The sequence below is a fragment of the Odocoileus virginianus genome, chromosome 2 (assembly GCF_023699985.2).
Source record: "Odocoileus virginianus isolate 20LAN1187 ecotype Illinois chromosome 2, Ovbor_1.2, whole genome shotgun sequence".
Lineage (NCBI taxonomy): Eukaryota > Metazoa > Chordata > Mammalia > Artiodactyla > Cervidae > Odocoileus > Odocoileus virginianus.
In genome coordinates, this window is record NC_069675.1 from 41,961,864 (window position 1) to 41,988,404 (window position 26,541).

The 26,541-nt window shown below is 41.1% G+C and overlaps 1 protein-coding gene and 1 pseudogene across 1 annotated transcript in view; one reads left to right on the forward strand and one right to left on the reverse strand.

The window, feature by feature from the left end:
- Positions 1–26,541, forward strand: part of EVA1A (eva-1 homolog A, regulator of programmed cell death) — a 79,675-nt gene that overhangs the window by 7,969 nt on the left and 45,165 nt on the right. The gene's annotated exons all lie outside the window — the stretch shown is intronic.
- LOC110125044 (SOSS complex subunit C pseudogene) lies at positions 19,849–20,659 on the reverse strand (annotated as a pseudogene).

Genomic DNA, 26,541 nt, shown 5'->3' on the forward strand with positions numbered 1-26,541 from the left:
ATCACATATAGTAAGTGCTATATAAACATGAGCTGGATTTGTTGTGTGTATTGATAAGAGCCAAAGTCTACTGGGTTTTTCAACTGCACCACCTTGTGATCTAAGACTGTGCCTTTCTTTTTACAATTCCTGTTCCTTTCCTCTCCATCTTGCCCCTAACCCAGTCACAGAGGGACAAGACATTGGGGTCAATCTCCTGTCACAGTTCTAGGTCAGCACCAATGAACTTGTTGCTAAATGGAGCCTTTTGTGAGCCAGGTCAGGGTCAGAAGAGCATTCACTCTTTGAGGACGGGCCCATGGAATCAGCACAGTTGCTGGAGGTGGGAGGTGCCAAGGAGGAGTTAGGAACTACCTGATTCCAGCTCTGTCCTTTCCAAGCATTTTGTGTTTTACAGTGTGTACCTAGCACATCAGTACTGTGTTAAATCAATCAGTGAATGTGGGATGAATGGATGAATGGCACTAGGTGGATCTCTTGCCTATACTTGATGATGCAGAGTATGCTTTTTCTCCAAGTGTTATATAGTAAAGGTAAAACTTATTAAGAGAATTTAATGACTTGCACGGAGTTTTTGAGAACCAGATTTGGAACCTGTCACTGACCACTTATATAAGTTATATGTGACACTGGATACTAGGTTACAGCTGATCACTTTATTAACTCAAGATCCTTTTCCCTGAATGTAGCCCTGCCTTTGAAAGCTGAAAGGTGAACCCCTTCCTTGCTGGTCCATTGGCCACTTGCTGTATAGGCCAGACTGCCTCACACAAATACCTGCACATTTCTGTTCTCTGGCTTCTTTCACAGCTGACTCAGACAGTTGTGATCCCCCTGAGTTTGCTTGTTTTGGCAGGTTGTCCCTCAGACTTTAGTGGAATGAGGTTACCTGGTATGTGCAAGACTTTGAGGTTTTGTTAGGAGGTCACAGAAATACTCTAGTAAGGCTGCTTTTGAGGATGGAGCAGGTGAGAACTTCCCTGTCCATCGACATGTTACAGACCACTCAGATTCCCTGTAGCACTTCAGACCAGACTCTTACTGCCTGTGGTGGTAATGCCTCTGGCATTATCCCCTTTCCTGGGTCACCAGATGACTGATCTGAGAAACACATTTCCCTCAAGTGCTAATGACTGGAGTAAAAGGCCATCTCACGATTTTGGGAGCATCACTTGTATTTTCACTGAGGCATTTATCTAGAAGATAAACCAGCCCAGGAGGGGAATGTCAGGCCCAGCACTATGTTTTCAGGCCTCTGATGTCACAGCTTGGCTGCCATCATAGGTAGTACCTCTTAACCTCTTCTACCTCTCAAGTAGGAGCTTGCTGGGTTTGTGAGGACTGGTAATCGTAAGTGTGACAGATAGAAAGCTGTGTGTAACTGGTATATAGCTAAAGAAGGGCCTGACAGATAGATAGATGCATGGTGACTGGAGGACAAGAGATGGGTCTGGGAGATGGCTCTGACATCCCAGCAGTCCAGGAATCTGCTTCTGTGTGTTGGGAGACGGTGTAGTGGGCTCAGGTGTGCTGAGCTCTCTGAATGGTGGCTCTCCCTTCTGTTTCCTCTGGCAGTGGAACCAGAGCCCAGGGGGAGGGACAGTGTGTCCGGTAAGCAAAGAAACCAGAGTCACAAGGTTGTGCTCAGTGGTTGTAGGTTTGTTTGTTTGTTTTCCTTCAAAGCCCTGGCTAATAAACTGTGTGCATGCCTCCTTCTGAGTCTGGACTTTTGAACATTACCTTTAGAGAAGCCAAAAGTCTGTTTGAATTGATAAGTAATTGCTAAGTTTCTCTGGACTTAGAGAGGGAGGAAGAAAGCAAGAGAGAGAGAGACAAGAGAGAGAGCTAGGGCACACTTGATCTATCCGGTCTGTTTTTTGTAAAATCCAGCATGTGACCTAGCAGATCACTGTCATGGCTGATACATTTGCTGGGAATCATTTTCACAGTTGCAGTCCTTTTCTTTGATCCAAAAGCCTTTTGTCAAAACATACCTCAGGTGCTAGGTACATATGTTTGTTGATTGGACAACTGATATAAGTGCTTCTATAGGTCATTCCCAGATTTCACTAGTTTATTTGCCATTTAGTGACACCCCCTCCCCCTCCCCGCATGCAAGAGATACTTAGTGATAAACAGTGAATGAATGCACTAGCTTGAAAGTCACATCTTGAATCTCAATATGTTCATGCCCTAAATGGGGAGATAGACAGCAAAACCAGCACAGCACAGTGGAGCAGTTCTGTGACAGAAAACACAGATGTGGAGGAAGACTCAGTATAGCCAGGGGTCAAGGAATGGAGGCAGAGGGAGAGGAGTTCTGTTTGTGGAACATTCCTCCTCCATGGAAAGTGGTCCCATAGGTGGTTCCTAGTAGTCAGTTGCAGTAAGAGCACCTGGGAATAGGTGCCAGAACCCGTGTTAAAGGTTTTATGTGCCTTTATTGTGTTGATCCTCATAACCATCCTCTGAGGTCAACATTAGGGAATCAGAATCCCATCCTTAGCTAAAAGGCAGATCTGGTATTGGATCTAGGCCCCTGGACTCTGAGCCCTTCACCATTGCTCCAGACAGTGTCAGGGTGGTCATATTATCATCAAAGCCAATTAGAAAATCTAATTTTCAAAAAAGAAAGTACAGGTGTGTAGGTTTTTGTGGTCTGGGTGGGAGTGGCCCTTTCCTCTATGTTTTTCCCCCTTCCCCTCTCCCTTGCCTGATGTCTGAGGCCTAGACTTGTGAGAACTGAGAAGCTTAGACGCTGAGAAGCTTAGACGTCTAAGACGTCTTAGACGCTTAGACGCTTAGAAACTTAGAAGTTAGACGCTGTCTGCTCTGGGGATCAGTGCCTCTTTTTTCTACCTCTTACCTCTTCTTTCATCACCTAGGCATCTTGCACTTTTTTCTCCAAGGTGAGAGGAGGTGGAAATGCTGCTCAGTAGACAAGTAACCATAGAGTTTTGAATTTAAAAAAAGCTTTCTTAAAAAAAAAACAAAACAACTTTGCTGTAGTTTAAGCCTTTCCCCTTCGCCCTATACTCTCCTGCCTGTGTCGCTCTGATGGTTAATAGAAGGAGGAAACTGACTTCAGGGGGCCCTGTTTCTACACAGGGACCCTTGACAAAAGTGCTGCCAAAACTTGCCTTACCCTAAGGACCTACACAAATCACAAATATGGCTGGCTTGTCTTTTTGCTTGCTCGTATTGGCAAGACAGGCCGCAGCAGCCCATGATAAGGGGCTGGAAGGGCCTCTTATTGGAAGACACATGCACGATTTTCCTTAAGTGCCTATCCTGTGTTCCACTAGGCTGAGCAACCTTTGACGTTAGTTTCCTTCCCTGCTGGAGTGCACTTTGAGGACCTCATGAAAATACAGAAAACCATAACTTGGATGTATTAGAGTCTGGAAAAGACACTCATAAAAGTGAAGAGTGAGCCTGTAGATAGCCTTGTATGCTCACAGAGATAGCTTGGTGGCCTTGGTTTGTCTGCTTAGCTCAAACCGTCAGTGTTTGGGCTTCCCAGGTGGCTCAGTGGTAAAGAACCTGCCTGCCAATGCAGGAAACACCACAGACTCAAGTTCAATCCCGTGGGTTGGGAAGATTCCCTGGAGAAGGAAATGGCAACCCACTCCAGTATTCTTGCCTGAAGAATCCCATGGACAGAGGAGTCTGACGGGCTACAGTCCTCGGGGTCACAAGAGTTGGACCCAACTGAGCACACATGCTGCATGTCAGCGTTTACTGACACCCTCATGTCCCAGACATAGTTCTAGGCCCTGGGGTTGTAGAGATAAACAAGATGTTCTTCCTGCCTGTCAGGCTTCTTTACCCATGGAGTTTTCCAGGCAAGAATACTGGAGTGGAGTGCCATTTCTTACTCCAGGGGATCTTCTCAACCCAGGAATTGAAACTGTGTCTCTTGCATCTCCTGCATCGGCAGCTGGATTCTTTACCACTGGCACCATGTGGGAAGCCCCAGTGTAGCCCCAATTATTACATTACTATTCTGTATTGTAGTAGCATTACTATATTACTATCTTGTAGTATTACTATGCTATCCATCTCTCTCATTAAAGTAAATTCTCTGAAAGCAAGACGTGTGTGCTTGTGCATGCTGAATTGCTAAGTCATGTCTGACTCTTTATGTCCTTATGGAATGCAGCCTGCCAGGCTCCTCTGTCCATGGGATTTCCCAGCAAGAATACTGGAGTGGGTTGCCATTTCCTTCTTCAGGGGATCTTCCCAACACAGGGATCAGACCTGCATCTTCTGCATTGGCAGGCAAATTCTTTACCACTGCACCACTGGGGAAGTTATTTCTCTACTGATCTCCACTAGCATATTTGGCACCTACCGAGCTGGGGAGTTCCTCTTTCAGTGTCCTATCTTTTTGCTTTTTCATACTGTTCATGGGTTTCTCAAGGCAAGAATACTGAGGTGGTTTGCCATTCCCTTCTCCAATGGGCCACATTTTGTCAGAACTCTCCACCAAGATCCGTCCATCTTGGGTGGCCCTACATGGCATGGCTTAGTTTTATTGGATTAGACAAGGCTGTGGTCCATGTGATTAGATTGGTTAGTTTTCTGTGATTGTGTCTCCATTGCTTGTCTGTAAATAGGTTCTTCAGTGCTTTTTTTCTAGGTTCTGTATATGTGTATATTCACAATCAATAGCCAGACAAGAGATAAAAAATAATTACAATTGCAGGCTGCAATGGAAACATGATTAACTTAACAATATTAAATAATGACATACAATTTGAGGGGTCAAGCAGAATGATGTGGGAAGTGGACATACATACATGCACATGTTTTCATCTGCCAAGCCAGTCTTTGTCTTTTGATTGGTGCATTTAATCCATTTACATTTAAGATAGTTATCAATATGTGATCCTATTAGTGTTTTCTTAATTGTTTTGGGTTTTTTTTTCTGTAGGTCCTTTCCTTCTCTTGTGTTTCCTGCCTAGAGAAGTTTCTTCAGCATTTGTTGTAAAGCTGGTTTGGTGGTGCTAAATTTGCTTAACTTTTGCTTGTCTGAAAAGCTTTTGATTTGTCCATCAAATTTGAATGAGAGTCTTGGGTAGAGTATTCTTGGTTGTAGGTTACCTTTCATTACTTTAAATATATCATGCCAATCCCTTCTGGTTTGCGGAATTTCTGTTGAGAAATCAGCTGATAATCTGATGGGAGTTCCCTTGTATGTCATTTGTCATTTTTCCCTGTTGCTTTCAATATTTTATCTTTGTCTTTAATTTTTGTCCATTTGATTAATGTGAGTCTCAGTGTGTTCCTCCTATGGTTTATTCTGCCTGGAACTCTGTGCTTCCTGGACTTTGTTGGCTATTTCCTGTCCCATGGTAGGGAATTTTTCAGCTATATCTTCAAATGTTTTCACAGGTCCTTTCTTTCTCTCTTCTCCTCCTGAGGCCCCTATAGTGTGAATGTTGGTGCACTTAATTTTGTCCCAGAGGTCTCTTAGGCTGTTTTCATTTCTTTTCATTCTTTTTTTCTATATTCTGTTCTGTGGCAGTGATTTGTACCTTTCTGTCCTCCAGGTCACTTATCTGTTCTTCTTCATTAGATATTCTACTATTGGTTCCTTGTAGTGTATTGTTCATCTCTGTTTGTTCTTTCATCTTTCTAGGTGTTTGGTAAACATTTCTTGCATCTTCTCAATCTTTGCCTCCATTCTTTTTTCCAAGATCTTGGATCAATATCGCTATCATTATTCTGAATTCTTTTTCTGGAATGTTGCCTGTTTCTAATTCATTTAGTTGCTTTTCTGGGGTTTTATCTTGTCCCTTTATCTGGGACATAACTTTCTTCTTTTTCATTGTGATTAACTTTCTGTAATATGGTTTTTATTTTAGCTGCTGTGAGACTGTTTCTTTTTGCTTCTTCTGTCTGCTCTCTGGTGGAGGAGGCAAAGAGGCTTGTGTAAGCTTCCTGATAGGAGGAACTGGCAATGGGAAAAACAGTCTTACTCTGGTGGGCAGGGCCTTGCTCAGTAAAGTTTTAGTCCAATTATCTGAGATGGGTAGGGTGTACTTCCTCCCTGGTAGTGTTTTGGCCTGAGGCAACCCAGCCCTGGGGTCTATGGTAGGGTTAATGGTAACCTCCAAAAGGGTTTATGTCAAAGGGGACCTTCAAGGCTTGCTGTTGCCATGCCCCTATCCTGGTGGTGAGCCCCTGCCAACCCACACCTTCACAAGAGGCCCTCCAACACTAGCTTTGGTTCAGCAGCCTGTGGGGGTCACCGCTCTTTTCCTCTGGGTCTTGGTGTGTGCAAGATTTTGTTTGTACCCTCCAAGACTGGAGTCTCTGTTTCCCTTAGTCCTGTGAAAAGTGAAAGTGAAAGTCGCTGAGTTGTGTCCCACTCTTTGCGACCCCGTGTGCTATACAGTCCATGGAATTCTCCAAGCCAGAATACTGGAGTGGGTAGCCTTTCCCTTCTCCAGGGGATCTTCCTGAGCCAGGAATTGAACCAGGGTCTCCTGCATTGCAGGCTGATCCTTTACCAACTGAGCTATCAGGGAAGCCCCAGTCCTGTGGAGTCCTGTAATCAAATCCCACTAGTCTTTGAGCTCAGGTTTCCTCGGGATTCCTAGTCCCTTTGTTGGATCCCTAGGCAGGGAAGCCTAACATGGGGTTTAGAACCTTTGCAACAGTGGGAAAATTTCTTTGGTATTATTGTTCTCCAGTTTGTGGGTCACCCACCCGGCAGGTTTTGGATTTGATTTTATCGTGATTGTGCCCCTCCTACTGTCATGCTACAACTTCTTCTTTCTCTTTGGATGTGGGGTACATTTGTTTGGTGGGTTTCAGCCTCCTCCTGTTGATGGTTGTTCAACAGCTAGTTGCAGTTTTGTTGCTCTCACAGGAGGAGATGAGTGCACATCCTTCTATTCCACCAGCTTGAACAGGAAGGCTTAATTTCTAACTTTTTTGAAATTAAAAAAAAAATTTCTTTTTTTCTTGATGAATCTGGCTAATGTTTGTCAGTTTTGTTTATCTTCTCAAAGAACCAGCTTTTAGTTTTATTGATCTTTCTTATTGTCCTTTCTTTTTTTTTTTTTTTTTTCATTTATTTCTGCTCTGATTTTATGAGTATTTCCTTGTACTAACCTTGGAGTTTTTTGTTTCATTTTTTTCTGGTTGCTACAGAGGTAAGGTTAGGTTGATTATTAGATGGTTTCCTTGTTTCTTATTTTTTCCCTTTTTAAAAAAGTTCATTTTTAATTGGAAGAAAACTGCTTTACAATATTTTGTTGGTTTCTCCCATACATCAACATAAATCAGCCATAGGTGTACATGTATCCCCTCCCTCTTGAACCTCGCTCCCACCTCACTCCGTCTCTCAGCATTGTCATAGAGCACCAAGTTTGAGTTCTCTGAATCATGCAGGAAATTTACAGAACAAAGTTAGTGGAGGTGATGGAATTCCAGCTGAGCTATTTCAAATTCTAAAAGATGATGCCATGAAAGTGCTGCACTCAATATGCCAGCGAATTTGGAAACTCAGCAATGGCCACAATACTGGAAAAGGTCAGTTTTCATTCCAATACCAAAGAAAGGCAGTGCCAAAGAATGTTGTAATGTAATTACCTTACAATTGCGCTCCTTTCACATGCTAGCAAAATTATGTTCAAAATCCTTCAAGCTAGGCCTCAGCAGTGCCTGAATCGAGATCTCCAAATGCACAAGCTGTATTTAGAAAAGTAGAGGAACCAGAGATCAAATTGCTAACATCTGCTGGATCATAGGAAAAACAAGGGAATTCCAAAAAAAATCTACTTCTGCTTCATTGACTACAAGAGTGCCTTTGACTGTGTGGATCACAACAAACTGTGGAAAATTCTAAAAGAGATGGGAATGCCAGACCACCTTAGCTGTTTCCTGAGAACCCTGTATGCAGGTCAAGAATCAACAGTTAGAACCGGACATGTAACAGTGGATTGGTTCTAAATTGGGAAAGGAGTATGTCAAGGCTGTAGATTGTCACCCTGCTTATTTAACTTAAATGCAGAGTACACCATGCAAAATGCTGGTCTGAATAAATCACAAGCTATCATCAAGATTGCCAGGAGATATACCAACAGCCTCAGATATGAAGATGATACCGCTCTAATGTCAGAAAACCAAGGGGAACTAAAGAGCCTCTAGATGAAGGTGAAAGAGGAGAGTGAAAAAGGTGGTTTAAAACTCAACATTCAAAAAACCAAGATCATGACATATGGCCCCATCACTTCATGGCAAATGGATGGGAAACAAATGGAGACAGTGACCTATTTTATTTTCTTGGGCTCCAAAATCACTGTAAATGGTGACTGCAGCCACGAAATTAAAAGATGCTTGCTTCTTTGAAGAAAAGCCATGATAAACATAGACAACGTATTAAAAAGCAGAGACATCACAGTCAACAGAGGTCCATATAGTCAAAGCTATGGTTTTTCCCATAGTCATGTACAGATGTGAGAGTTGGACTGTAAAGTAGGCTGAGTATCTAAGAATTGATGCTTTTGAACTGTGGTGCTGGAGAGAACTCTTGAGAGTCCCTTGGACAGCAAGGAGATCAAACCAGATCAAACCAATGGAAATCAACCCTGAATATTCATTGGAAGAGATGATGCTGAATAGGGATGATGCATGATGCTTGACCACCCATGATGCAAAGAGCTGACTCATTGCAGGGTACCCTGATATTGGGAAAGATTGAGGGCAGAAGGAGAAGGGTGGGACAGAGAATGAGATGGTTGGATGGCATCACTGACTAGATGGACATGAGTTTGAGCAAGGTCTGAGAGTTGGTGATGGACAGGGAAGCCTGGTGTGCTGCAGTTCATAGGGTTGCAAAGAGTAGCATATGACTCAATGACTGAACAACAATAATCTATTTTACATATGTTAATGTTTATGCTTCAATGCTACTCTTGATTTGTTCCACCCTCTCCATTCCCTACTGTGTCCACAAGTCTGTTCTTTATGTCTGCATCTCTATTGCTGCCCTACAAATGAGTTCATCAGTACCATCTCTCTGGATTACATATATATGCATTAATGTACAATATTTATTTTTATCTTTCTGACTTAACTCTATATAATAGGCTGTATATTCATCCACCTGATTAGAACTGACTGAAATGCATTCCTTTTTATTGTTGAGTAATCCATTGTCTATATATACCATTCATCATATGTACCATCCATTCATCTTAATGAATGTCCATTCATATCCATGGACATCTAGGTTGCTTCCATGTCTTCACTATTGTAAATAGTGCTGCAATGAACATTGGGGTATGTATGTCTTTTTCATTATGGTTTCCTCATGGTATTAACCCCAGTAGTGGGACTGTTGGATCATATGGTAGTTTTGTTCCTAGTTTTTAAAGGAATCGCTGTATTGTTCTCCATAATTGCTGTATCATTTACATTCCCACCAACAGTGCAAGAGAATTCCATTTTATCCACACCCTTTCGAGTGTTTATTGTTTGTAGATTTTTTGATGGTGGCCATTCTGACTGATGTGAGATGATACCTTACTGTTTTTTTGATTTGCAATTCTCTGATAATGTGTGATGTTGAGCATCTTTTCATGTGTTTATTAGCCATCTGTATGTCTTCTTTGGTGGAATGTCTGTATCAGTCTTCTGCTCACTTTTTGATTGAGTTGTTTGTTTTTCTGGTGTTGAGCAGCATCAGCTTCTTGTATTTTGGGGGAATTAATCCTTTGTCATTTTTTCCTTTGCAATTATTTTCTCCCAATCTGAGGGCTGTTTTTTCACTTTGTTTACAGTTTTCTTTTGCTGTGCAAAAGCTTTTAAACTTAATTAGGTCCCACATGTTTATTTTTATTTCTATTCTTGAAGGTGAGTCATGGAGGATCTTGCTGTGATTTATTCAAGGAGTGTGCTGCTTATGTTTTCCTCTAAGAGCTTTATTGTTTCTTGCCTTATATGTAAGTCTTTAATCTATCTTGAATTAATTTTTGTGTATGGTGTTAGGAGGTGTTCTAATTTCATTCTTTTACATGTCCAGTTTTCCCAACACCACTTACTGAATAGGCTTTATTCTCTCCATTGTATATTTTTGCCTCCTTTGTCAAAGATAAGGTGTGTGGGTTTATATCTGGGCTTTCTATCTTGTTCCTTTTGTCTACATTTCTGTTTTTGTGCCAGTACTGTGCTGTCTTGGTGACTGTAGCTTTGTAGTGTAGTCTGAAGTCAGGAAGGTTGATTCCTCCATTTCCATTTTTCTTTCTCAAGATTACTTTAGCTATTCACAGTCTTTTGGTTTCCATACAGATTGTGAAATTTTTTTGTTCTAGGTCTGTGAAGATTACTATTGGTAGTTTGAGAGGGATTGCGTTGAATCTGTAGGTTGCTTTGGATAGTGTCGTCATTTTCACAATATTGATTCTTCTAATCCAAGAACATAGTATATCTCACCTGTTTGTGTCATCTTTGATATCTTTCATCAGTGTCTTATAGTTTTCTGCATACAGGTCTTTTGTCCCTTTAGGTAAGTTTATTCCTAATTATTTCATTCTTTCCATTGCAATGGTGAATGCAATTGTTTGCTTAATTTCTCTTTCTGATTTTTCATTGCTAGTATATAGAAATGCAAAGGATTTCTGTGTATTAACTTTATGTCCTGCAATTTTATTATATTCATTGATTAGCTCTAATGATTTCTGGTGGCACCTTATGGTTTCTGTGTATAGTCTCATGTCATCTGCAAAAAGTGAGAGTTTTACATCTTTCTTTCTAATCTAGATTCCTTTTATTTCTTTTTCTTCTCTGATTGCTGTGGCTAGGGCTTCCGAAACTTTGTTGACTAATAGTGGTGAGTATGGGCACCCTTGTCTTGTTCCTGATCTTAGCAGAAATGCTTTCAGTTTTTCATTGTTGAGAATAATATTTTCTGTGGATTTGTTGTATATAGCCTTTATTATGTTGAGGTAGGTTCATTCTGTATCTACTTTCTGGAGAGGTTTTTGTTTTTTGTTTTTTTAATCATAACTGGGTGTTGAATATTGTCAAAAACTTTCTCTGCATCTATTGAATTGATCTTATAGTTTTTATCTTCAATTTGTTAATATGATGTGTCACAGTGATTAATTTGTATATATTGAAGAAATTTTGCATCCCTGGGATAAACGCCACTTGATCATGGTGTATCATCCTCTTAATGTGTTGTTGGATTCTGTTTGCTGAATTTTGTTGAGGATTTGTTAATGCATCTGTGTTCATCCATGATTTTGGCCTGTAATTTTCTTTTTTTGTGTGATATTTTTGTTTGGTTTTGGTATTAGGGTGTTGGTGGCCTGGTAGAATGAGTTCAGGAGCTTTCCTTCCTCTGCAATTTTCTGTAAGCATTTGAGCAGAATAGGTGTTAGCTCTTCTCTAAACTTTTGGTAGAATTCACCTGTAAAGCCATCTGGCCCTTGGCTTTTGTTTGTTGAAAGATTTTTTTATTGAAGTTTTGATTTCTGTGCTTGTGATTGTTCTATTTGTATTTTTTATTTTTTAGCTTTTAGTTTAACTTTGGAAGGTTATGCTTTTTCTAAGAATTTGCCCATTTCTTTGTGGTTGTCCGTTTTATTGGCATATAGTTGTTCACAATATCTGTTATAATCCATTATATTTCTGTGTTGTCTGTTGTAACTTCTCCTTTTTCATATTTAATTTTATTGATTTGAGTCTTTTCCCTTTTTTTATTGATAAGTCTGGCTAATGGTTTGTCAGTTTTGTTTATCTTAGTTTTATTTTTATTTAGATTTTAGTTGTATTTGTCTTTGCTATTGTCTTCATTTCTTTTTCATTTATTTCTGTTCTGATCTTTTTTATTTCTTCTACTAACTTTTGGAGTTTTTTATTCTTCTTTTTCCAGTTGCTTTAGGTGTAGGGTTAGGTTGTTTATTTGATGTTTCTCTTGTGTCTTGACGTAGGCTTGTATTGCTGTAATCTTCCATCCTAGCACTGGTTTTACTGCATCTCTTAGGTTTTGAGTTGTTGTGTTTTCATTGTCATTTATTTCTAGGTATTTTTTAGTTCCTTTTTGATTTCTTCAATGACCTCTTTGTTATTCAGAAGTGTATTTATCACCTTTTTTGTTTTTGTTTTTAACATTTATTCCCCTGTTTTGATATCTAATCCTGTAGCTTTGTGGTCAGAAAAAATGTTTGATACAATTTCAAGTTTTAAAAATTTATGAAGGCTTGATTTGTGACCAATGATGTGATCTATTCTGATGAATTGTCCATGTGCACTTGACAAAATAGTGAAATCTAGTCTTTTTGGATAAATGTCCTGTAGATATCAATTAGATACATCTGGTCCAATGTGTCATTTAAAGCTTGTGCTTCCTTATTAATTTTCTGTCTGAAGATCTGTCCATTCGTGTTGGGTGTTAAAGTCCCCACTATTATTATGCTGCTGTCGATTTCCCCTTTAATAGTTTTTAAACATCTGCCCTATGTCTTGAGGCGATCCTATGTTGTGTGCATATATATTTAAAATTGTTATGTCTTCTTCTCAGATTGATCCCTTGAATGGTCTTTATTGGTCTTGAAATGGTCTTTATTTTACTTTCTTTTTTTACATTACTTTTTTAATGATGAGTGTGACTATTCTTGCTTTCTTTTGATTTCCATTTGCATAGAATAATTTTTTCCAGCCCCTCACTTTCAGTCTGTATGTGTTTCTAGGTCTGAAGTGGATCTCTTATAGATAACAGCATTGGGGTCTTATTTTTTTTATCCATTCAGTTCTCCGTGTCTTTTGGTTGGAGCATTTAATCCATTTCCATTTAAGGTGATTACTGATATATATGATCCTTTTACCGTTTACTTTATTGGTGAGTGTGTTTTTGTAGGTCTTTCTTTTTCTCTTGTGTTTCCTGTCTAGAGAAATTCCTTTGGCATTTGTTGTAAAGTTGGCTTATTGGTGCTGAATTCTTTGAACTTTTACTTATCTGTAAAGCTTTTGATTTCTCCATTGAATCTGACGAAGCAAAGTCTTTACTGAGTAGAGTAATTTTGGCTGTAGGTTTTCCCTTTCATCACTTTAAGTATATCTTGTCACTCTCTTCTGGCCTGCAGAGTTTTTGTTGAAAGATCAACTGATAGCCTCATGGGGATTCCATTGTGTGTGTGTGTGTGTGTTTTTTCAATTTTCCCTTGTTGCTTTTAATATTATTTCTTTCTGTTTACTTTTGTTAGTTTGTATAATAAGTGTCTTGACATGTTTCTCCTTGGATTTATCCTGTTTGGAACTCTCTGGGCTTCCTGGACTTGGGTGGCTATTTCCTTCCCCATGTTAGGGAAGTTTTTGACTATAGTCTTCTCAAATATTTTATCATACCCTTTATTTTTCTCTTTTTCTTTAGGGACACTTATACTTTGAATGTTTGTGTGCCTTATGTTTCCCCAGATGTCTCTGAAACTGTTCTCATCTTTTCTTATTCTTGTTTCTTTATTCTGCTGTTTCAGTTACTTCCACCATTCTATCCTCCAGCTTGCTTATTCTTTCTTTTGCCCCAGTTATTCTGTTATTGGTTCCCTCTAGTGTATTTTTTGTCTCATTGTTCATTGCTGATTGTCTATTCTCTAATTCTTCTAGGGCCTTGTTACACATTCCTTGCATCTTTTCAATCCATGCCTCCATTCTATTAATCTGTGCCTCCATTTTTATTTCCATGATTTTAGATTATCTTTAGTATCATTACTCTGAATTCTTTTTCAGGTAGACTGCTTATTTCCTTTTCATTTTTTTGGTCTTGTAGGTTTTTACCATTTTCCTTCATCTGCTGCACATTTTTTGTGTCTTTCCATTGTGTTTAATTTGCTGTGCTTGGGATTTCCTTTCTACAGGATTCTAGGTCATAGTTCCTCTTATTTATGGAATCTGCCCGCTGTGGGTGGGGCTGGACCAGTGCCTCATGATGGTTTCCTGGTTGGGGGGATGGGTGCTTTTGTTCTAAGACAAATGGTAATAGCAATACTCCACAGACAAGAACACCCGAAGAAGCTCACATGCTCACAAAGGGAAGAGACAAAAAAAGAGAACAAAAAAGAGAAAAACAAGAACCAAAAGAGAAGAGAGCAGTGAAGCCAATTAAAAAACCCATAATTAAAGCAAATATAAAAACTAGCAAAAATACAAAACCAAAAACATAGGATAAAATCCTATTTATCTACAGAGTACTGTAAAAATAGGAAAAATGAACAAGAAAAAAGACATATATATATATATATATATATATATAGCAAGAGAGAGAGGAGGAGGAGGAGGAGTAAGAATATCCTCCTGTGTACTCTGTTGTCCTCATCACACAGTGATCACCAGCCAATCTGCCTCCTCAGGAAGTCCTCCAATATTTCTAGGAAGGTGTCTGGACCTTCTGTGGGCATTCTGGGGTCAGCTCAGACCCAGATCTGTCCTTCTCCAGCTTGTACTTGCATCCAAAGTCCACAGTTGACCCCAAAGCAGTCTCAAACCTATTGTGGGGATTTGACCTGGTGTCTGCAGCCATGAAATTAGTACTCTAGTACTTTGGCTATCTGATGCAAAGAGTTGACTCTTAGAAAAGAACCTGACGCTGGGAAAGATTGAAGGCAGGAGAAGAAGGGGACAACAGAGGACGAGATGATTGGATGGCATAACAAACTCAATGAACATGAGCTTGAGCAAGCTCCAGGAGATGGTGAAAGACAGGGAAGCCTGGCGTGCAGCAGTCCATGGGGTCGCAAAAAGTTGGACACAACTGAGTGACTGAACAACGTGTTGCCCCTGCAGCTGCAGTAATGCATAGCCTTCCTCTTCTCAGGCCACGCAGCCCCTAGTGCTCCGCTTTGGTTTTGGCTCTGCCTCTGCTTGTAGGTCTCCCTTTGGTCTGTTCCACCCAGGCAGGAGGGGGCAAAAGTATCAGGTTATTAGGGCTCACTTGCTCCGTCAGGCTAAGGAGAGGGAGGGGTATAGCAGATACAGCTGGGGTGTGTGAGGCGTGCCTGCTACCTGCTTCCCTCAGCTGAGGTCTGAGGGAAGTTGTTGTAGTCTGAGATGGTTCATGTGCTCTCCTAAAGGAATTGGCCCTGGATTGTGTGTCCCTTGGCAGAGCCAAGCTGCATAGCCTCTCAGGAAGGTGTGGGTAGTGACCTGTGCCCGTTCACAGCTTGGTGGCAGCTGCTACCTCTGGGGTCGGGACAGCAGTGGTGTTTTCTCCCTTGCCTTTGGCACTTGTGCAGGCTTTGATAGTGGCCATTTGGCCTGTTTCCACCTTTGGAATTGAAAACTGCAGTCCCCTTCTAGTCCTGCTTCTGGCACTTATGTCAACTTTGGTGGTGCTGGCCAGCGTATCTACCTCTGGGGTCACAGTCCACAGCTGCATCTTGTCCCACCTACAGCACTAGTGAAGGCAGAGTCCTGTGGTCTGTGTGTGTGGAGTTAGAGGGTCCCCACAGCAGTGATCTTTTGTGTCTCTGGCAGGCCCAGGCTTTTCCCTGGACTTCCTCAGCTGTGTCATACTAGCTCCCTCAGAGTATCTTCACAGCAGTCAACCCAAATCATTTACCTGGAGTCTGACCCCCAAAGCCTGAACCTTAGCACCCAGCCCCAATTTGCCACAGCAAGTGTGCAAACAGCCTCTCAGCCTACAAGTGCTGGTTGGCAATGATCTCTGTAGTGAATTCTCTCCATTTTGCCTTCCAAGCACCTATTGCTGCATCCAGCTTTGAGGTTCTGTAGCTCCCTGCCCTGTCCCTGCCGGTGAAGGGGTTTCCGACTGTATGGAAACTTTTCCTCCTTCACAGCTCCCTCCTTGAGATGCAGGTCTCTGTCCTAAATCCTTTTATTTTTTTTTCCCTTATATCTTTTACCCTACCCCATTCTATGGAGATAAGCTTGTGTTTTTGGAAGTCTGGGATCTTCTGCCAGCATTCAGGTGTTTTGTAGGAGTTGTTCCATGGATGTATTTTTGGTGGATTTATGGGGAGAAAGGTGATCTCCTAGCCTTACTCCTTAGCCATCTTGAAAGCTACTCCCATTTAGCTTCTTAGTAATGGGAAAGACTGACATTTCCTCATGAATGCTCTGTAACCAGGCTTGAAGGACAGTTCCAGCAAATTCTAAGAAGTGCTAATCTAGATCCAAAGACAATCTCCATGTTTTAATACATAGAATTCTTTCATTGCTTGACCAGAGGTAGATGCCACAGAGGGCTGAAAGCTTGATTTAAACAAGAAATTCAGCTTTGCCTTCATTCATGGAACTGACATCCCTGAGGCTGCAGGCTAGAAATAGAATTTGACTGCCAGCTTCGTTAATTCGCCTTGGTTGAAAATGTGTCTTTGCTCTTCTTGGAAACATCTCAGTGAAATGCACACACCTCCACAGAAAGCCTTTGTGGATGGGGCTGTCTCTCAAAGAGACACTGTCCAAAATCAAAAAGGCCACACAGGAAATGGCCTTGGGATATTTTTTTTCCCCCTACACTAAGCAGCAACCAAGCTGAATTATTTGCCTGATCTTGAGCTTCAGGTCTTAGGAAGAATGAACAATACAGCTTTCAAGAGTCACAGTCTGAGCTTAAAGATTTCCTCTGTTGGAGTCAAGGAAGGATCATTCCAGCCTGGCAGTCTCCCCCAGCCCTTCCCACCCAGGCCTCTCATCTGTATGTGGGCATGGTGTGTGGTGCCTTTAGCTGGATGTGGGTGTGATGCATGGATAGGACACCCTCCTTAGGGACAGAGAGAAGTTGCAGTAGTCTTGCCCACCTTTTCTTAGTAGAAAAAGAGTAGAGGATGTCTTTTTCCAGGAAGTCATGGTTGGGATACTATATGGTTCATTGAAAATGTAGACTCAGTGACATAAAACTGTAGCTTTATTTCAGTTTCATGAGGTCTGAATTTGAACTCATCAAAAGGGCTATGTAAACGTTCCACACAGATTCCAATAACATGCGAATAGAACTGTATACATATTCCAAACATCCCCATCAAAGTGGTACTTGAGTTCAGTTCAGTCGCTCTGTCATGTCTGACTCTTTGCAACGCCATGAACCACAGCACGCCAGGCCTCCCTGTCCATCACCAACTCCTGGAGTCCAACCAAACCCATGTCCATTGAGTCGATGATGCCATCCAACCATCTCATCCTCTGTCATCCCCTTCTCCTCCTGCCCTCAATCTTTCCCAGCATCAGGGTCTTTTCTAATGAGTCAGCTCTGCACATCAGGTGGCCAAAATATTGGAGTTTCAGCTTTAACATTAGTCCTTCCAATGAACACCCAGGATTGATCTCCTTTAGGATGGATTGGTTGGATCTCCTTGCAGCCCAAGGGATTCTCAAGAGTCTTCTCCAACACCACAGTTCAAAAGCATCAATTCTTCGGCATTCAGCTTTCTTTATAGTCCAATTCTCACATCCATACATGACCACTGGAAAAACCATAGTCTTGACTAGATGGACCTTTGTTGGCAAAGTAATGTCTGTGCTTTTTAATATGCTGTCTAGGTTGGTCATAACTTTCCCTCCAAGGAGTAAGAGTCTTTTAATTTCATGGCTGCAATCACCATCTGCAGTGATTTTGGAGCCCAGAAAAATAAAGTCAGCCACTGTTTCCACTGTTTCCCCATCTATCTGCCATGAAGTGATGGGACCAGATGCCATAATCTTAGTTTTCTGAATGTTGAGCTTTAAGCCAATTTATGCCTATCCAAACTTTTGGACCATCTGAATGCCAGAAGAATCCAAGGGGCAGTATCTGGTGTACTCAGAAATTAACAGTTTTGATTCTTTAGATTATTTCATTAGTATTTGTTTCATTAGTAAAATCTCTGTTTTCTTTTATCATTCATTCATTCAATCATTCATTCATTCATCAAGTTGTACAACTATTATTTGGCTGGCTACAGGGTATGTGATGGTAATGTGATGGTGAATCCAATAGTCTTAGTTCTTGTCTTCTTGGAGCTCATTGTGATTAGGGGACAGACATTAAAGAAACAAATACACAAAGATATCCATGATTATAAATTATAGTAAGTTCTATGTTGGAAAACAACAGGGTGTTCCAGGAGGGAAAGAGAAAAGACAGTTTAGCTGGGGGATGTCTAGTGAGGAAGACAGCTATGTAGACTCATATCTACTGTGTTTGTTGGTGTTCAATCACTAAGGTGGGTCAGTCTCTGCAACCCTGTGGACTGCAGCATGCCAGGATCCCCTGTCCTTCACTGTCTTCCAGAGTTTGCTTACATTCATGTTCATTGAGTCAATGATGCTATCTAACCATTTCATCCTCTGCCCCCCTCTTTTCCATGTGCCTTGAATCTTTCCCAGCATCAGGGTCTTTTCCAATGAGTTGGCTCTTCGCATCAGGTGGCCCAAGTATTGGAGCTTCACTTTAGTCCTTCCATGAATATTCAGGGTTGATTTCCTTTAGAACTGACTAGTTTGATCTCCATGCAGTCCAAGGGACTCTCAAGAGTCTTCTCCAGCAACACAATTTGAAAGCATCAATTCTTTGGCACTCAGCCTTCTTATTGGTACATGACTACTGAAAAAAAAAAACAAAAACTGTAGCTTTGACTATACAGACCTTTGCTGGCAAAGTGATAACCCTGCTTTTTAATATGCTAAGTTTGTCATAGCTTTTCTTCCAAGGAGCAAGTGTCTTTTAATTTCATGGCTGCAGTCACCATCTGCAGTGATTTTGGAGTCCAAGAAAATAAAATCTGTCACTCCTTCTGCTTTTTCCCCTTCTATTTGCCATGAAGTGATGAGACCAGATGCGGATGATCTTAGTTTTTTCATGTTGAGTTTCAAACCAGCTTTTCAGTCTCTTCTTTAACCCTCATCAAAAGGCTCTTTAGTTCCTCTTCAAAGTCTGCCATTAAAGTGGTATCATCTGCATATCTGAGGTTGTTGATATTTCTCCGGCAGTCTTGATTCCAGCTTGTGATACATCCAGCCTGACATTTTGCATAATGTACTCTGCATATAAGTTAAATAAGCAGGGTGACAATATACAGCCTTATCTTACTCCTTTCCCAATTTTGAACCAGCCCATTGTTTCATGTCCAGTTCTAACTGTTGCTTCTTGACCTGCATACAGGTTTCTCAGGAGATAGATAAGGTGGTCTGGTATTTCCATCTCTTTAAGAATTTCCCAGTTTGTTGTGATCCACATAGTCAAAGGATTTAGCAAAGTCAATGAGCTGAAGTAGATGTTTTTCTGGAACTCCCTTGCTTCCTCTATGATCAAAAGAAGACTGGCAATTTGATCCAGCCAGCTTATCTATCTGGAAGTTCTTGATTCACATACTGGTGAAGCCTAGCTTGAAGGATATTGAGCATAACCTTACTAGCATGTAAAATGAGAACACCTGTACAGTAGTTTGAACATTTTATGGCATTGTTCTTCTTTGGAATTGGGATAAAAACTGACCTTTTCCAGTCCTGTGGCTGCTGCTGAATTTTCCAAATTTGCTGACATGTTGAGTACAGGACTTTATTATTTTTTTTTTTTTTACAACTGTATTTCTTATTGTTTTTGATAGCATTTAGTCACATAATTTACAGCGGCATAGATTTATAAAAGGTATTTATGACCGGCAGGTAATTTACTCGCATCTTGGGTTTTCTTTTAAAATTGAGAATAGGCAAACTAGTTACCAGTTAAAGGATATTTTAGGATATGATGACTATAAACACAAAAGATACACTGATATCAATTCTATAAACAGCAAATGTGAATGTAACTTAAGCCTACTGGTTCACATTTTTAAAAAGCACCCTCATTTGTTCATAAAGTACTTTAAATGGTTCTAGACTTTCAAGTCTACTGTAGACATGATATACTCAGTCCAACTAGTTTGGGAGGTGGGTTGTGTGACCACATCCACTTTGGGGTCTGATTCAGAATTAAAAATCAAACTGCCTTACACACAGATTATAGTCCTGAGCAGCAGCATCAGTTCCCAGATAATACAGCTTCCAGAGCTTTCATCATCCTGGTCACTCTCCTTTTTTTGCTTTCACTTATCTTTCTTTTAAAGAAACAAAATATATAAAAAAGTCCACCAAACTTCTGAAAGTCACGGTTTGTACAGCACTGAATGTTAGTGGCTTTGGCATCTGATGTTACCAAGTCACTTCTGTTACAAATATTTTCTCATTCTGGGTCAAGGCGAGGTAAAACAGGAAGAATGAGATTCCCAAATGCAGAATCTTGAGTTATGAAGTATCCTGATGAATGTGCATGTGCATGCTGCAAAGCTGCCTTCTGCTGGGCTGCAATATGCTGCTGCTCAGCGTGGTCCCGGAAGTCCTTGTTGAGAGCGGGTTCGAGAGCGCAATGCTAGCTCCAGGATGATTTGTTGAAGATTGGTTCTGCATTAGTAATTTTCTTTTTTCTTTGTCCAGTTCTGCCAAGATTGCAACTCTATTTTTGTTTTGAAAACCTTGTCCTGAAGGGTTTGCTGCCATCTTCCTATTTTCTGTTTCAACTATGTTCAGGGCTAACTGGGCAGCACTTTACAAACCCCGCGAAGCGGAAGAGCCCAGGACCGCCTAGCCGTCAGGTCGCGTTCTCCAAGGGGGCGCGACCACTTAAAGACCCGCAACTCGAGCTCAACATACAACTCTACAACCTTCCAGCCCCGAGTACAGGACTTTAACAGCATCATCTTTTAAAATTTGAAATAGCTCAGCTGGAATTCCATCACCTCCACTAGCTTTGTTTGTAGTAACACTTCGTAGGCCCGCTTGACTTCACACTCCAGGGTGTTTGGCTCTAGGTGAGTGACCATACCATCGTGGTTATCTGGGTCACTAAGAGTTTTTTTGTATAGTTCTTCTGTGTATTCTTGCCACCTCTTCTTAATCTCTTCTGCTTCTGTTAGGTCCTTAGTGTTTCTATCCTTTGTTGTGTCCATTGTGCGTGAAATTTTCCCTTGATAGCTCCATTTTCTTTAAGAGATCTCTAGTCTTTCCCATTCTATTGTTTTCCTCTACTTCTTTGCTTTGTTCTTTGAAGAAGGCCTTCTTGTCTTTCCTTACTATTCTCTGAAGCTCTGTGTTCAGTTGAGTGTATCTTTCCCTTTCTCCCTTGCTTTTCACTTCTTTTCTTTCCTCAGCTATTTGTAAAGCCTCCTCAGACAACCACTTTACCTTCCTGCATTTTTTTTTCCTTTAGGATAGTTTTGATCACTGCCTCCTGTACAGTGTTATGAACCTGTCCATAGTTCTTCAAGCACTCTGTCTACCAAATCTAATCCCTCGAATCTATTTGTCACCTCCACTGTATAATCATAAGGGATTTATGCTCTAAATCAGACCTGAATGGCCTAGTGGTTTTCCCTACTTTCTTCAATTTAAGTCTGAATTTAGCAATAAAGAGCTAATGATCTGAGCCACAGTCAGCTCCAGGTCTTGTTTTTGCTGACTGTATAGTGCTTCTTCATCTTCAGCTGCAAAGACTATAATCAGTCTGTTTTCAGTATTGACCATTTGGTAATGTCCATATATAGAGTCATCTCTTGTGCTGTTTGAAAAGGGTGTTTACTGTGACCAGTGTGTTCCCTTGACAAAACTCTCGTTAGCCTTTGCCCTGCTTCATTTTGTATTCCAAGGCCAAAAATTGCCTGTTATTCCAGGTATCTCTTGACTTCCTTATTTTGCATTCCAGTCCCCTATAATGAAAAGGATATCTTTTTTTGTGTTAGTTCTAGTAGGTCTTGTAGGTCTTCATAGAACTATTCAACTTCAACTTCTTCAGCATTAGTGGTTGGGGCATAGACTTGATGTTGAATGGTTTGCCTTGGAAATGAACAGAAATCATTTGGTTGTTTTTGAGATTGCACCCAAATACTGCATTTCAGACTCTTTTGTTGACTATGAGGGCTACTCCATTTCTTCTGAGGAATTCTTGCCCACAGTAGTAGATAATAATGGTCATCTGAATTAAATTCGCCCATTCCCATCCATTATAATTTACTGATTCTTAAGATGTTGATGTTCACTCTTACCATCTCCTACGTGACCACATCCAATTTATCTTGATTCATGGACCTAACATTCCAGCTTCCTATACAATATTGTTCTTTACAGAACCAGACTTTACTTTCACCATCAGACACATCCACAACTGAGCATCGTTTCCACTTTGGCCCGATCACCTCATTCTTTCTGGAAGTATTAGTAATTGCCCTCTAGTCATCCCCAGTAGCATACTAGACACCTTCCAACCTGGGGGGCTTATCTTCTGGTTTCATATCTTTTTGTCTTTTCATACTGTTCATGGTTTCTCGCTGCAATAATGCTGAAGTTGTTTGCCATTTCCTCCTCCAGTGGACTGCATTTTGTCGGAACTCTCCACTATGACCAGTCCATCTTGGGCAGCCCTGCATGGCATGGCTCATAGCTTCATTGAGTTATGCAAGTGCCTTCACCATGACAAGGCTGTGATCCATGAAGCAATATGTATCGAATATGACATGTCAGTTATTGGTGGGATATTATTTCCAAGGAAGGAGTGCCTGCTCCTTGGATAGGGCTGAGGCAGCAATTCTAGAAGGCTTCATAAAGGAAAGGATATTCAAGAAGTATATTGAAGTACAAATAGAAGTGTTTTGTTGTTGTTGTTGTTGTTTATGTGGAAAGGGTGTGGTGGTGTTCTAGGTGAAGAGATTCTGGTGTGTTTTGGGGAGCTTTATTCTACAAGGAGTTTAGGATACAAGTAGGGGAATGGTGAGAGATGAGCCAGGATAGACTGGTTAGGGCCAACTAACACAGCTTAGACTTTATCTTATAGGCAAGTCACTGAAGGGAATGATGAGTTATCAAGGGGGATTGTTCTAGAACAAATTACCAAGGGTACTGCAAGCTTTCTTGAAGAACCAGATAGTAAATATCTTAAGCTCTGCAAGCCATACTGTTTCTGTTGCAGCTACTCAGCTCTGCCACTATAGTGTGGAAGTTGTAATAGATGATACATAAAGCAAATGAGCTTGACTCTGTTCCAAGTAAACTTTATTGATACAAACAGCCAATGGGCTTGACTTACCTGTGAACTTAACAACCGCTCTTCAACAATGACAATTCTAGGGGCTCACTCAAGATTGGATTGGACCATGGGGAGAGAATGGAGAGAGTGAGGCCACTTAGGCTCCACTGCTTTAATTCAGGGGAACTAGGAAGGAGGGATCTTGAAGAGAATGGCTTGTGACATGCTCAAAAGTCAAAATGACAGGACTACATAACCAATTTGATGAAAAAAATGTCTTGCTGTTTCTTTAGTGCTCAGTGGACTGATTCTTCCAGTAAAGAAAAAACAAAACTGTAGACATTCTGTATTTGTGACTCAGAATCATGTGTACATCCTGGGGAAGTCACCTCTTGATCACAAGACACTATGCTGGATGTATTATATAGATTATTATGCAGAATTCTTAAAAATATTATTTTATTTCCTGTTTTTCAAATTGAATTCAAGTAGCTGCTAAATGGTGGAGCTGAAATTGGACCAGATCTGGGATCAAAGCCTGTGACATTCTTAAAGTGTAGAGTCTTCTCCCCACCTCTCATAGTGTGGCATGAAGCCCCATTCCATAAACCTATGCCACTCTCTCCTCTCTGTCCCTGCTAAGACCCACCTAGCCCTTCAGGGTTCTCAGTTAGCCTCTGGCATAGCAAGGACTGTGTTTTAGCTGCAAAAACCAGTTAGGTGTGAGATTATTCTTCTGTGTTTGACAAAGGACATGCAACAAAACTCAGACCCCAACTTGAGGTTCTAACCTGATGATTTTTGCATGTTACAATTTGGAGAAAGTGTGGTATTAGGTTGTGGATTAGGGAATTCCTGAATTTAAGTGTCTAGATTAGAACATTGTCTTATCCACTGCCTAATCACCCAGGGGATGTTTGTTAAATTCAGGTAATAATATCTGATAAGAGAAAACTTGTTAACTTACACCCTGGAGGTCCAGATTAGCCTCTAAAAGGACAAACAACTGTTATGGTCAAGGAAATCAATTCAGTTACCATTCTCCCTCAGGTTATCTAGTAACCCCACTGATTATTACTTTAGTGCCTTGTTCAGGTTCAGTAAGAGACAGTCTCTGCATTGAATATTTCAAACAGGCCTTCAGAGACAGAGAAATATCCAAAACCAAATGAATCATATCATGGGTGCTGTGCTGTGCTGCTGTGCTAAGTCACTTCAGTTGTGTCTAACTCTGTGAAACCCCATGGACTGTAGCCCGCCAGGATACTCTATCCATGGGATTCTCCAGGCAAGAATATCGGAGTGGGTTGCCATTTCCTTCTCCAGGGACTCTTCCCAACCCAGGGATTGAACCTGCGTCTCATGTCTCCTGCATTGGCAGGTGGGTTCTTTACCATGAGCACCACCTGGGATACAGCAGTCCTTTTAGTGAGACCTCTTGGACAGAGTTGGGTCACATGGTACGCGGAATGGCAAAGAGATCTCTGTGATTGAAGTGAATCAATTCCATCTCCCGTACCTTGGGCCAGGGAGGATGGAGAAACAAAGTAGAGGTCTTCTGGTAAGCGGTAAGGAGGACTGCATGTTGGAGATAAGCACCAGTGCCTGCCACAGGTTTTGATCTGTTTGACTTCCAGCCTGTATTACTTTCATAGGGCTGCCATAACAAAGTACTACAAACTAGATGGCCTATAACAACAGAAATTTATTGTCTCACAGTTGGGGAGGCCAGAAAAAGTATTAGCAGGGCCGTGCTCCCTCTGAAGGTCCTAGGGAAGTATCTGTGCCAGGTTTCTACCCAGGCTTCTGGTAGCCTTAGGCATTTTTGTTTCCTCCCTGTGTCTCTTCACATTGTCTTCCTTCTGTGTATGTCTGCATCCAAACTTCTCCTTTATGTAAGAACACTAGTCATACAGAAGGACCCACTCTTAAAGAGCTCATTTTAACTTGGTTAAATCTGTAGAGATCCTGTTTCCAAATAAGGTTACATTTTGAGACTTCACCATATCTTTTTTGAGGGACACAATTCAACCTATAACACAACCCTCTCTCAAGGAGAGTTCAGGACTGCTTCCTCATACCAAGGTGATTGAGTAGCTCTACCCTAAGGAATCTTCATCTGTGTTCTTTAGGCCACGCTCACTGCCTTTGTCCTTCCAGTCTCCCCTTACTTTAAACTCTGCTCATTTATTTAACAGTAAGTATTCATGTAACAGTAAGCACTGAGTTCCTGTTGCATTTCAGGTACTATGCCAAGCACCCCTCTACCATGCTCTCCTTGCTTCCTTTGGAACCAGTACTCCTTTCCCCCAAAGAGACACTGACCAAAATTTGTTTGTCTTCATAACTCAAGTACTACTGTCATGCGCGTGTTAATAGGTGCTTTATCAGTAAATGAGTGAATGAATGAATGAATGATTCCTAGAATATGCTGCAGTTCTGCTTTCCAGGCTGCATTCTTCTCTTGGCCTCCTTCCCTCAAAATCATGTCTAGTCACCACTTTTCTTCTACATGCCCAGAGCAAGTAGCACATGGCATTCTTTCCATTATGCTGATACCTCAGCTATGCTGGTCCTAATCATCTGTGGATACATTTGGCTACCCATTGACCACCATCTCTCTGTCCTGCTTCACACAAAGAAAAGTCCAACTTCAGTTCAGTTCAGTTGGTCAGCCATGTCCAACTTTTTGCGACCCCATGGACTGCAGCACGCTAGGCCTCCCTGTCCATCACCAGCTCCCAGAGTTTACTCAGACTCATGTCCATTGAATTGGTGATGCCATCCAAGCACGTCATCCTCTGTCATCCTCTTCTCTTCCCGCCTTCAATCTTTCCCAGCATCAGGGTCTTTTCTAATGAGTCAGTTCTTCACATCAAGCAGCCAAAGTATTGGAGTTTCAGCTTCAACATCAGTCCTTCCAATGAATATTCAGGACTGATTTTCTTTAGGATGGACTGGCTGGATCTCCTTGCAGTCCAAGGGACTCAAGAGTCTTCTCCAATACCATAGTTCAAAAACATCAATTCTTGGTGCTCAGCTTTCTTTATAGTCCCACTCTCACATCCATACTTGACCACTGGAAAAACCATAGCCTTGACTAGATAGACCTTTGTTGCCAATAATATCTCTGCTTTTTAATATGTTATCTAGGTTGGTCATAACTTTTCTTCCAAGGAATAAGCGTCTTTTAATTTCATGGCTGCACTCACCATCTGCAGTGATTTTGGAGCCCCCCAAAATAAAGTTTCTCACTGTTTCCCCATCTATTTGCCATGAAGTGATGGGACCAGATGCCATGATCTTAGTTTTCTGAATGTTGAGCTTTAAGCCAACTTTTTCACTCTCCTCTTTCACTGTCATCAAGAGGCTCTTTAGTTCTTCTTCACTTTCTGCCATAAAGGTGCTGTCATCTGCATATCTGAGGTTATTGAAATTTCTCCCGGCAATCTTGGTTCCAGCTTGTGCTTCACCCAGCCCAACGTTTCTCATGATGTACTCTGCATATAAGTTAAATAAGCAGGGTGGCAATATAC